At 38.6% G+C, this 9,363-nt stretch overlaps 1 pseudogene; it reads right to left on the bottom strand.

Annotated features, from left to right (window-relative positions):
* Positions 1-6,118: 6,118 nt before the first annotated feature.
* LOC113268143 (programmed cell death protein 6-like) lies at positions 6,119-7,855 on the bottom strand (annotated as a pseudogene).
* Between the last annotated feature and the right edge of the window lie 1,508 nt (positions 7,856-9,363).

The following is a 9,363-nucleotide window of genomic DNA, read 5'->3' as shown; positions in this document are numbered from 1 at the left end:
CTTAGGTTCTGTGCCTTGTCATCAACCAATTACTTGGTCAGAGGGGGTGGGGATCCACCAGTGGGTTTAAGCCTATCAGGTACCACTTTTTTTTTTTTTTTAACATGAGATAGAGCAAGAGTGAGAGAGAGAGAGAGAGAGTACAATCAGGAGGAGCAACAGGCCGAGGAAGAAGCAGGCCCTCCACTGAGCAGGGAGCCTGACACGGGGTTCAATCCCAGGACCCCAGAATCATGACCTGAACTGAAGGCAGATGCTTTACTGACTGAGCCACCCAGGCGCCCCCAGGTACCTCCCCACAGGGAGGGGCGCCTGAATGGCTCAGTCCATCAGGCATCTGCCTTGGGCTCAGATCATGATCCCAGGGTCTTAGGATCGAGTCCCACATCAGGTTCCCTGCCCAGTGGGAAGTCTACTTCTCCATCTCCCTCTGCCCCTCCCACCTGCTTGTTCTCTCTCTCTATCTCAAATAAATAAATAAAATCTTTAAAAATAAAATTTGGGGTGAAGTCAATCGTATCTATGCCATGCCATGTAATTAAAAATGGTTCCTCCAGAGCAAAATTTGGAGTCTGTTACTAGGAGATGGGAAGGATACTGGAAAGAATAAAACATCAAATGTCTACTACAAGCCTCTGTGTTTGTGGACACCATCAAAACACAATTTCCTAGAGTAAAAGAGCATGCAATGCAAAGCAGTCAAATCATGTTATCTGTACATGTTCAGTGGTCAGCCAGACTCACACACTAGCTGAAATTTTTTTTCCTGAAGAAGGGGCACATAGTTCATCAGATGAAATTTCATGCCTGAGACAAAGAGTTACCCAGAGGTGTTCAGGTTCACTCATATGTAGTCAAAATTACAAATGTCAAATCAAGAAATTCCAAGTGGGCAGAACAAAGAAGTATAATAATATCAACATTTCTTTTAAAAAGCACAGGAATTATGAGGATTTCAGAGATCCTCAGATCACTGAACAAAGAGGAACATTCTAGAATTATGAAGCTAAGGTGAAATCCTTAATATGGTATCTTCCAGACCTGCTCCACTATAAGGATTACCTGGGGGAACTTGTTTAAAACACAGATGCTGGAGTTCCACCCCAAACTTTCTGAATTGGTAGCTCCAGGGGAAGGGCCTAATAATCTGTACTTTCAAAAATAAGCAAACTGGTGAAACATCAATTTATTCTACATCTCCCATTCTTCTACTATGAAAGTCAGATAAATTTATATCAAACAGGGAGGACACCACTTGGAATAGCCTCATTTATTCATTCAGCAAATATTTATCTTACATTAATCTGTTCTAGATATCATGCTTCTTGGCAGTAAATATAGAGAGAAGAATATTCAGATAAAGCCTCTGGATTTGTGGAATTTATGGTGTTATAGAAAATATGATTAATAGGGGCGCCTGGGTGGCACAGCGGTTAAGCGTCTGCCTTCGGCTCAGGGCGTGATCCTGGCGTTCTGGGATCGAGCCCCACATCAGGTTCTTCTGCTATGAGCCTGCTTCTTCCTCTCCCACTCCCCCTGCTTGTGTTCCCTCTCTCGCTGGCTGTCTCTATCTCTGTCGAATAAATAAATAAAAAAAATCTTTAAAAAAATATGATTAATAAATAAGAAATTCATAGATATATGATTAATACAAAGGAGAATTATAGGCTGTTAGAGGAATGATTAGGAGATCTAATGTCATCAGGAGATCCTTACTACTTATCCATTAGTCTGTCCAAGTATGTGATACCATTGAGTCTCCAGTAGTAGGTGACAAACATTAGGACAAGTCCCAGATAGACCACACTCCCCTGGAGCATGACTAGGGAAGCAGCCTAGCCTACATCATGTCAGTTTAAGAACATCATTGAAAGAGATCTTGGGGAAGCACCCCATCACTGGCATTTACCCTATCTTCATACATCTTGCTAATGTTTATTTAAACTGAGAGCTGAAGCTATTTTCTGATTTTGAAAACCAAATCCCTAGAACCAAGGGATTGCTGATTCTACTATCTTCAGCATTTACCATGGCGAATGTCAAGCTTGTGCATGTGGATATAAAGTCTGGGGCTGTGTGTTTGAGACAAGCCTCACAGTTTGGTCAGTTTAATCAGATCAAACTTGCCTTTGTTGTTTCTTTCACATCAAATTTGAACATCATAAAAGATTAAATCAGAAGATGTTTTGTTGCTTGCATTCACAAGAATAGATGACTGTCTATTCTGTTTCTTTTCTATTATTACTTTTCAGGGTGGTGATTCACTAACATGTGAAACAGTGCTATTATGATGCTTCTTTTGTAAATGAGAATTTTTCGTTTTAAATACCAAAGTCCTGAAAATTGTTAATTCAAGTAACAGGGTAGAAATGAATATTTTGACTTTTTGAATATACTTTCTGCTGTGAAGTTGGTATAGATACTGGAATCCTGTTAATTCTACTAAGTTGAGATTAAAATATTGTCTAGTAAAAGTGCTGTGTGTAAGGCAAACGAGTAAAAGTATCAGGTGATTCTTTATAACACATAGATGAACATCTCTGGTGTTTTAATTCCAAGCTGATAGTCCAATACGGAAAAATTTTCATCTTTCACCCAGGATTTTAAGATAGTGTTACCCTTATTGTAAACCAGCTTCTTGTTTTCCTCCAAAGTAGCTTGTTATGTAACATAATGTATTGTTTAACTCAGACAGGATTTTTAAAAAGTAGCAAATTTATAAACTGCTGCTGTGAGACTGAATTACACTTATCAATATCCCCATGATTTCCTGGCATCTCGAAAATATAACTCAAGATCCCTGTTCATTCTAAAATGCTTCTAAATGCTGATTTTGTGTCTTTGGAGAAAGAGCCCAGTGACCATTAAGTCAACTGTTGCTTTTCGTAAGTACACTTTGAATTTTGCCTCAGTTGTAAAATTGAACTATCTTCAGGAAAATTAAAAGTTCAATATTTTAATTTTATAGCATAGGCATTTGGAAATACTGAGACTGCTGGGGCTTTTGTTGATGATGCTGCTGTTGTTGTAGCTATTGGTTTGGTTGATTTCTTTGGTTTTCTTCCAGATGCTTTACAGCATAAAGATATAGCCACAGAAAATCCATTCTTAAGTAAATGAACATGTTTCTCTTCCTTATTACATAGAGTAGATAAAGGTGACTATAACCAGTATACTTGCGGGCAATTATGTAACAATATTTTGTCTGAGTAATACCTGGCTCGGGGGCTACAGTATCAGCATAATAAGTTGCAATGCTTGCAGGAAATCCATGGGAAAAAAGTCAAAAACAAAAACAGGAAAACAAAACGATTGTCCACTTACGAGTACTAAGTATTTCAGGGGTTCAGTGCTATTTGTCAGGCAGGAGAGGACAGGCAATGAGCAAGAGAAGACATAATTACAGGATGGAGAAACAGAGACCTGACATCATTTGAATTCCTAGATCCGGCCATGCTACATGCAACTTTAGACGTTCCGCATTTATGAGCCAATACGTTTCTTTCTTAAACTTATGTTACATTGTATTTGGTTTCTGGCAATTGCAGCGGAGAGTCCCAACTAATGTATCAGGTGTTGAAAAAAGATGGTGCAAAGGTCTATTTGTGGTTATGAGAGAATGAAAATAGAACACAATGTTATTTATTGTACAGTCATGATCTTTAGTAGCAAATACTGTAAGTCTTGATAAAATGACGTTTCCTTATAAATTGAAAGCTCATTTATGAAGTGGGTTAGAGCTGATAACAGTTTTATTGAAGGCAAAATGACAAACTAAGATAAAATTTTTATGCCTTTAATTTAATAAGTACTTGTGGAAGTACATGGTATAGGAGGCTCTGCCCCAGCACATTCTGCAAACCCTTTTTAGAAGAAAAAGACGAATGAGGAGAATTCACTCTAAGATGTATTATGGTTTAATAGAGTCAACCTCATGTCCCAAACCAACTGCCTCTCTCACACAGATGACCAGAAGTTCAATAAGTTCCGTTTACTAACGTGTAGAACTATATGTCCACATCTGGGGAATGTTGCTAGGAAAAGAAGGAAATTTAAAAATTTTGAGCACTAAACTAGCCATAAAATTATTGAATAATCCTAGGTAACTGAGGCCTTGTAGGTAGATGACAAATTTTAATGATTCTTAGGCAAGAAAAAGACACTTAGTTTTGGAGGACATGTTTTCTTCTAGTTTAGTGTCTATTGCATACTTGAGGCAAATGCGTTCAACATTTTAGTCCAGCGTTTGTTTCCTGACACTTGTCTCATTGAGTGAAAGTTTGTATTTAAAAAATAAGGGTGTGTGTGTTGGGGGGGGGGGGCGCCTGGGTGGCTCAGTTAGTTAAGCAGCTGACTCTTGGTTTCAACTCAGGTCATGATCTCAGGGTTCTGGGATCGAGTCCTGTGTTGGGCTCTGTGCTCGGCAGGGAAGTCTGCTTGAGGATTCTCTCTCTCCCTCTCCTTTGCCCCTCCTTCTGCTCACTCATTCTCTCTCTCTCTCTCAAATAAATTGATTAAAAAAAAAAAGAAAGTTTGTACTTGTACTTCATTTAAATATTTACTATAAATGACAGATACGACTTAGTATCTTACTGGATAAATGGACTTCTTTTTCCATAGCCAACTTCACGTCTAAACCTTCACGTCTAAACCATCACTGCCATAAGTTAATCCCTGGCATCAAAGATAAAATAAAAGGTGCTATGATGTTTGAGATAGGATAGGGGGCTACCTGTGAATCCCAACACTCAGTCTTTGGAGAATTTCTTCTTACCTGATAAGCATGCTTTCCTACAGGAGACCATGTGTTCTTTTTTACCTTTTTCTTCTGATTTTTTTCTTTTTCTTTTTATGTGCCAGTGTAATTAACATTCAGTGTTATATTAGTTGCAGGTGTACAATATAGTGATTCAGCAATTCTATGCATTACTCAGAGCTCATCACGATAAGTGTACTCTTAATCCCCTTCACCTCTTTCACCCATCCCTCTGCCCACCTCCCTTCCGGTGACCATCGGTTGGTTCTAGAGTCTGGTTTTTGTTCGTCTTTTTTTCTTTTTGTTCCCTTGTTTTGTTTCTTAAGCTCCACATATGAGTGAAATCATATTTGTCTTTCTCTGACTTACTTCATTTAGCATTTTACCCTTTAGATTCATCCATATTGTTGAAAATGGCAAGATTTCCTTCTTTTTATGGATGAGTAATATTCCATTGTATATATATACACCACATCTTTATCCATTCATCTATCAATGAAAACTTAGGTTGTTTCCATAATTTTTGCTATTGTAAATAATGCTGCAATAAGCATAGGGATGCATATATCCCTTTGGATTAGTGTTTTTGTATTCTTCGAGTAAATATCCAGTAGTAGAATTGCTGGATCATAGGGTCGTTCTATTTCTAACTTTTTGAAGAACCTCCATATAGTTTTCCCTAGTGACTGAACCAGTTTGCATTCCCACCTATAGGGCACAAGCATTCCTTTTTCTCCACATCCTCACCAACACTTGCTGTTTCTTGTGTTTTTTATTTTTCCTCTTCTGACAGGTGTGAGGGGATATCTCACTGTGGTTTTGATTTGCATTTCCCTGATGATTAGTGATATTGAACATCTTTTCAGGTGTCTGTTGGTCATCTGCATGTCTTCTTTGGAGAAATGTCTATTCATGTCTTCTGCCCATTTTAAAAAATTTATCTATCTATTATCTATCTATCTATCTATCTATCTATCTATCTATCTATCTAATCTATATATATATATTTGACAGGAGGTGCATTTGCTTCATTGCTTATGTTGCATATTCAAACAAATACAATAAACCCCATTTTAAAAATGTAAGGCCCATAAAAGGCTCTGTGCAAATTCCATATTAGTTTTAAATTCCTATTGGCTAATAAAAGAAAGTGGTTTTCCATTATAGAACTGGAGCTATCTAGAAATGCACGTGATGAATTTTTGCATGCAGGATACCTGAAATATTATTATATCTTATGTCATGGCACAATTGAACATCTGAAATCAAATATTTGTATGTGAATAATGAATATAACTATTTTTACATTTGCAAAAACCTTAATCAGCTAATCCACATATGTACAGTTGGTTTCCCCAAATATTAATTCTGTAAAGCTGCATATGCATTCCATTTCTTTAAAGAGAGATTTGATATTTTTAGTCTTCCTCCCCTAAGTCACATAGCTATTCTCAAAGGCCAATGTTATACGACGCTGAAGGCCACGGACAGATACTGTTCATACAACACCCGAATTCAGCCATCCTGATCCCTATCATAATGTCTGCATATATACGTCAACCCCTGCAAGAGAATGCATCCCTGGATGAAGTCATCAAATGTGATCTACCCCTGTCCTTGTCTGTCAGACTTTCGAATGAGGACGTCGTGAAACTGGTCAGAGAGCCGGTACGCTGAGAAAGCTGGTTTTAGCTCACTCTTGTCAATCATCTCAGAGTTGTCCCTGTCATAGGTGTGGAAGACATTCTGCAGTCTGTGAAGTACTTCCAGGTGCCATTGAACTTGCTGCAGTTCATGCCAGCCTTGTTCTCTCAGTCAAACATAGATACGACTGACCTGACAGTCACTGGATTCAGTGGAGTCCATGTGCCTTCGGACAGTGCTTGCCGAAGCTCGTTGTCTGATATCACTTGGCTCCTGTCTTTATCAAGCCTCTGGAAAATGCTCCACAAAAGCCTGGTATGGCAGGACCGCACCTCTGGCAGGGCGGGCAGGGGGAGGACGGTAGGCGTAGGTGGCCATGGACCCAGGCAAGGCTGGGCTGACGGTGCAGAGGAGAATCTACATATATTTAAATACTAACCCTGTATTGGGTATGTCATATGCAAATATCTTCTCCCATTCAGTAGGCTGTCTTTTTGTTTTGTTGATTGTTTCCTTTGCTGTGCAGAAGCTTTTTGTTTGATGAAACCCCAATAGTTTACTTTGCTTTTGTTTCCCTTGCCTCAGGAGACAAAGCTACAAAAATGTTTCCACTGCCAAAGTCAGAGAAATTACTGCCTGTGTTCTCTTCTAGGATTTTTATGGTTTCAGGTCTCACATTTAAGTCCTTAATCCATTTTGAGTTTATTTTTGTGTAGGGGTTAAGAAAGTGGTCCAGTTTTTCCAACACCATTTGTTAAAGAAACCATCTTTTACCCATTGCATATTCTTTCCTCCTTTGTTGAAGATTGACCGTATAATTATGGGTTTATTTCTGGAGTCTCTATTCTGTTCCATTGACCTATGCATCTGTTTTGTGCCAGTACCATGCTATTTTGATTAGTACAGCTTTGAAGTATATCTTGAAATCTGGGATTGGGAAACCTCCAGATTTGTTCTTTTTCAAGATTGCTTTGGCTCTTTGGGGCCTTTGTGGGTCCATACAAATTTTAGGATGATTTGTTCTACTTCTATGAAAACTGCTATTGGTGTTTTGATAACGATTGCATTTACTCTGTAGATTTCTTTGGGTAGTATGGACATTTTAACAATATTTGTCCTCCCAGTCCATGAGCATGGAATATCGTTCCATTTGTTTGTGTCATCTTCAATTTCTTTCATTAATGTTTATGGATTTCAAAGTATAGGTCTTTATCTTCTTGGTTAAGTTTTTTCCTGAGTATTTTTAGTGAAATTGTAAATGGGATTCTTTTCTTAATTTCTCTTTCTGCTACTTCATTATTAATGTATAGAAATGCAGTGGATCTGGAGTGACTGGGTGGCTCAGTCAATTAAGCATCTCCTACTTGGTTTTGGCTCAGGTCATCATCTATCTTGGAGTCCTGAGATTGAACCTCGTGTCGGGCTCCATGCTCAGTGTGAGTCTGCCCTAAGGGATTCTTTCCACCTCCCTCTCCATCCCCTTTTGCCCCCCCCCCAACTCATGCTCTTTTTCTAAAATAAATAGATAAAATCTCAAAAGCAACGCAATGGATTTCTGTATATTGGTTTTGTATCCTGTGACCTTACTGAATTCATTTATCAGTTCTAGCAGTTTTTTTGGTGGAGTCTTTAGGCTTTTCTGTATACAGTATCGTGTCACCTGCAAATAGTGAAAGTTTTACTTCTTTCTTACCAATTAGGATGACTTTTGTTTCTTTTTTTTGTCTGACTGCTGTAGCTAGAACTTCTAATGCTATGTTGAGTAACAGTGGTGAGAGTGGACATCCTTTTCTTGTTCCTGGTCTCCCTTATACTTGATCTATTCCCTCTGCTTTTCTTTTTAAAAATCTTTTCTCTGGGGCACCTGGGTGGCACAGCGGTTAAGCGTCTGCCTTCAGCTCAGGGCGTGATGCCGGCGTTATGGGATCGAGCCCCACATCAGGCTCCTCCGCTATGAGCCTGCTTCTTCCTCTCCCACTCCCCCTGCTTGTGTTCCCTCTCTCGCTGGCTGTCTCTATCTCTTCAAATAAATAAATAAAATCTTAAAAAAAATAAAATAAAAATCTTTTCTCTGCTTCTTTTATTTCCATGTTCTCAGTTAGTTTCTTCTTTCTTACTAGTGATGTTGTTCTATTCATAGCTAGTAACAGACCCCACCAATTTTTATCAACTTTTATTTTATCAGTCTGTTTGTTTATTGTTTCTACTAGCACTCACTGTAATTTTTATGATTATGATTATTACTAAAGTGTCTGGTTAAATTTGACCATGTACTGGTTATTAAAGTTAAAAATTATTCAGACAATTAGTATGAAGCATATGATGATGATGGCTTCCTCCACTGAGAGTGTTATGGGTGGAACTGTGTCCACCAAAATTTCACATGCTGAAATTTCAACCCCCAGTTCCTCAGAATATTAACTTATTTGGAAATAGGGTTATTGCAGATGTAATTAGTTAAGATGAGGTTATGCTGGAATAGGATGGACCCCTAAAACAATGAGACCGATGCCCTTATAAAAAGGGGAAATTTGGACACAGATAATGCACACAGTGAGAATCTCATGAAGTGATTGGGGTTCTGTTATCACAAGAAAGGAATTATCAGAAGCTAAGAGAGAGGGCTTCGCTAGAACTTGGAGAGAGAGCATGACCCTACCAACCCCTTGATCTCAGAACTCTAGCTTCTCAGACTGTGAGACAATCAGTTTCTATTTTTTTTTTTTTTTTTTAAATGATTTTTTATTATATTATGTTAGTCACCATACAGTACATCCCCGGTTTCCAATGTAAGGCTCAATGATTCATTAGTTCTGTATAACACCCAGTGCACCATGCAATACGTGCCCTCTTTACTACCCATCACCGGTCTATCCCATTCCCCCGCCCCCCTCCCCTCTGAAGTCCTCAGCTTGTTTCTCATAGTCCATAGTCTCTCATGTTTCATTCCCCCTTCTGATTAC

Source organism: Ursus arctos, unplaced genomic scaffold, assembly GCF_023065955.2.
Source record: "Ursus arctos isolate Adak ecotype North America unplaced genomic scaffold, UrsArc2.0 scaffold_6, whole genome shotgun sequence".
Classification (NCBI taxonomy): domain Eukaryota; kingdom Metazoa; phylum Chordata; class Mammalia; order Carnivora; family Ursidae; genus Ursus; species Ursus arctos.
Note: the sequence above shows the minus strand (reverse complement) of the source record. Positions and strands in the feature narration are given on the sequence as shown.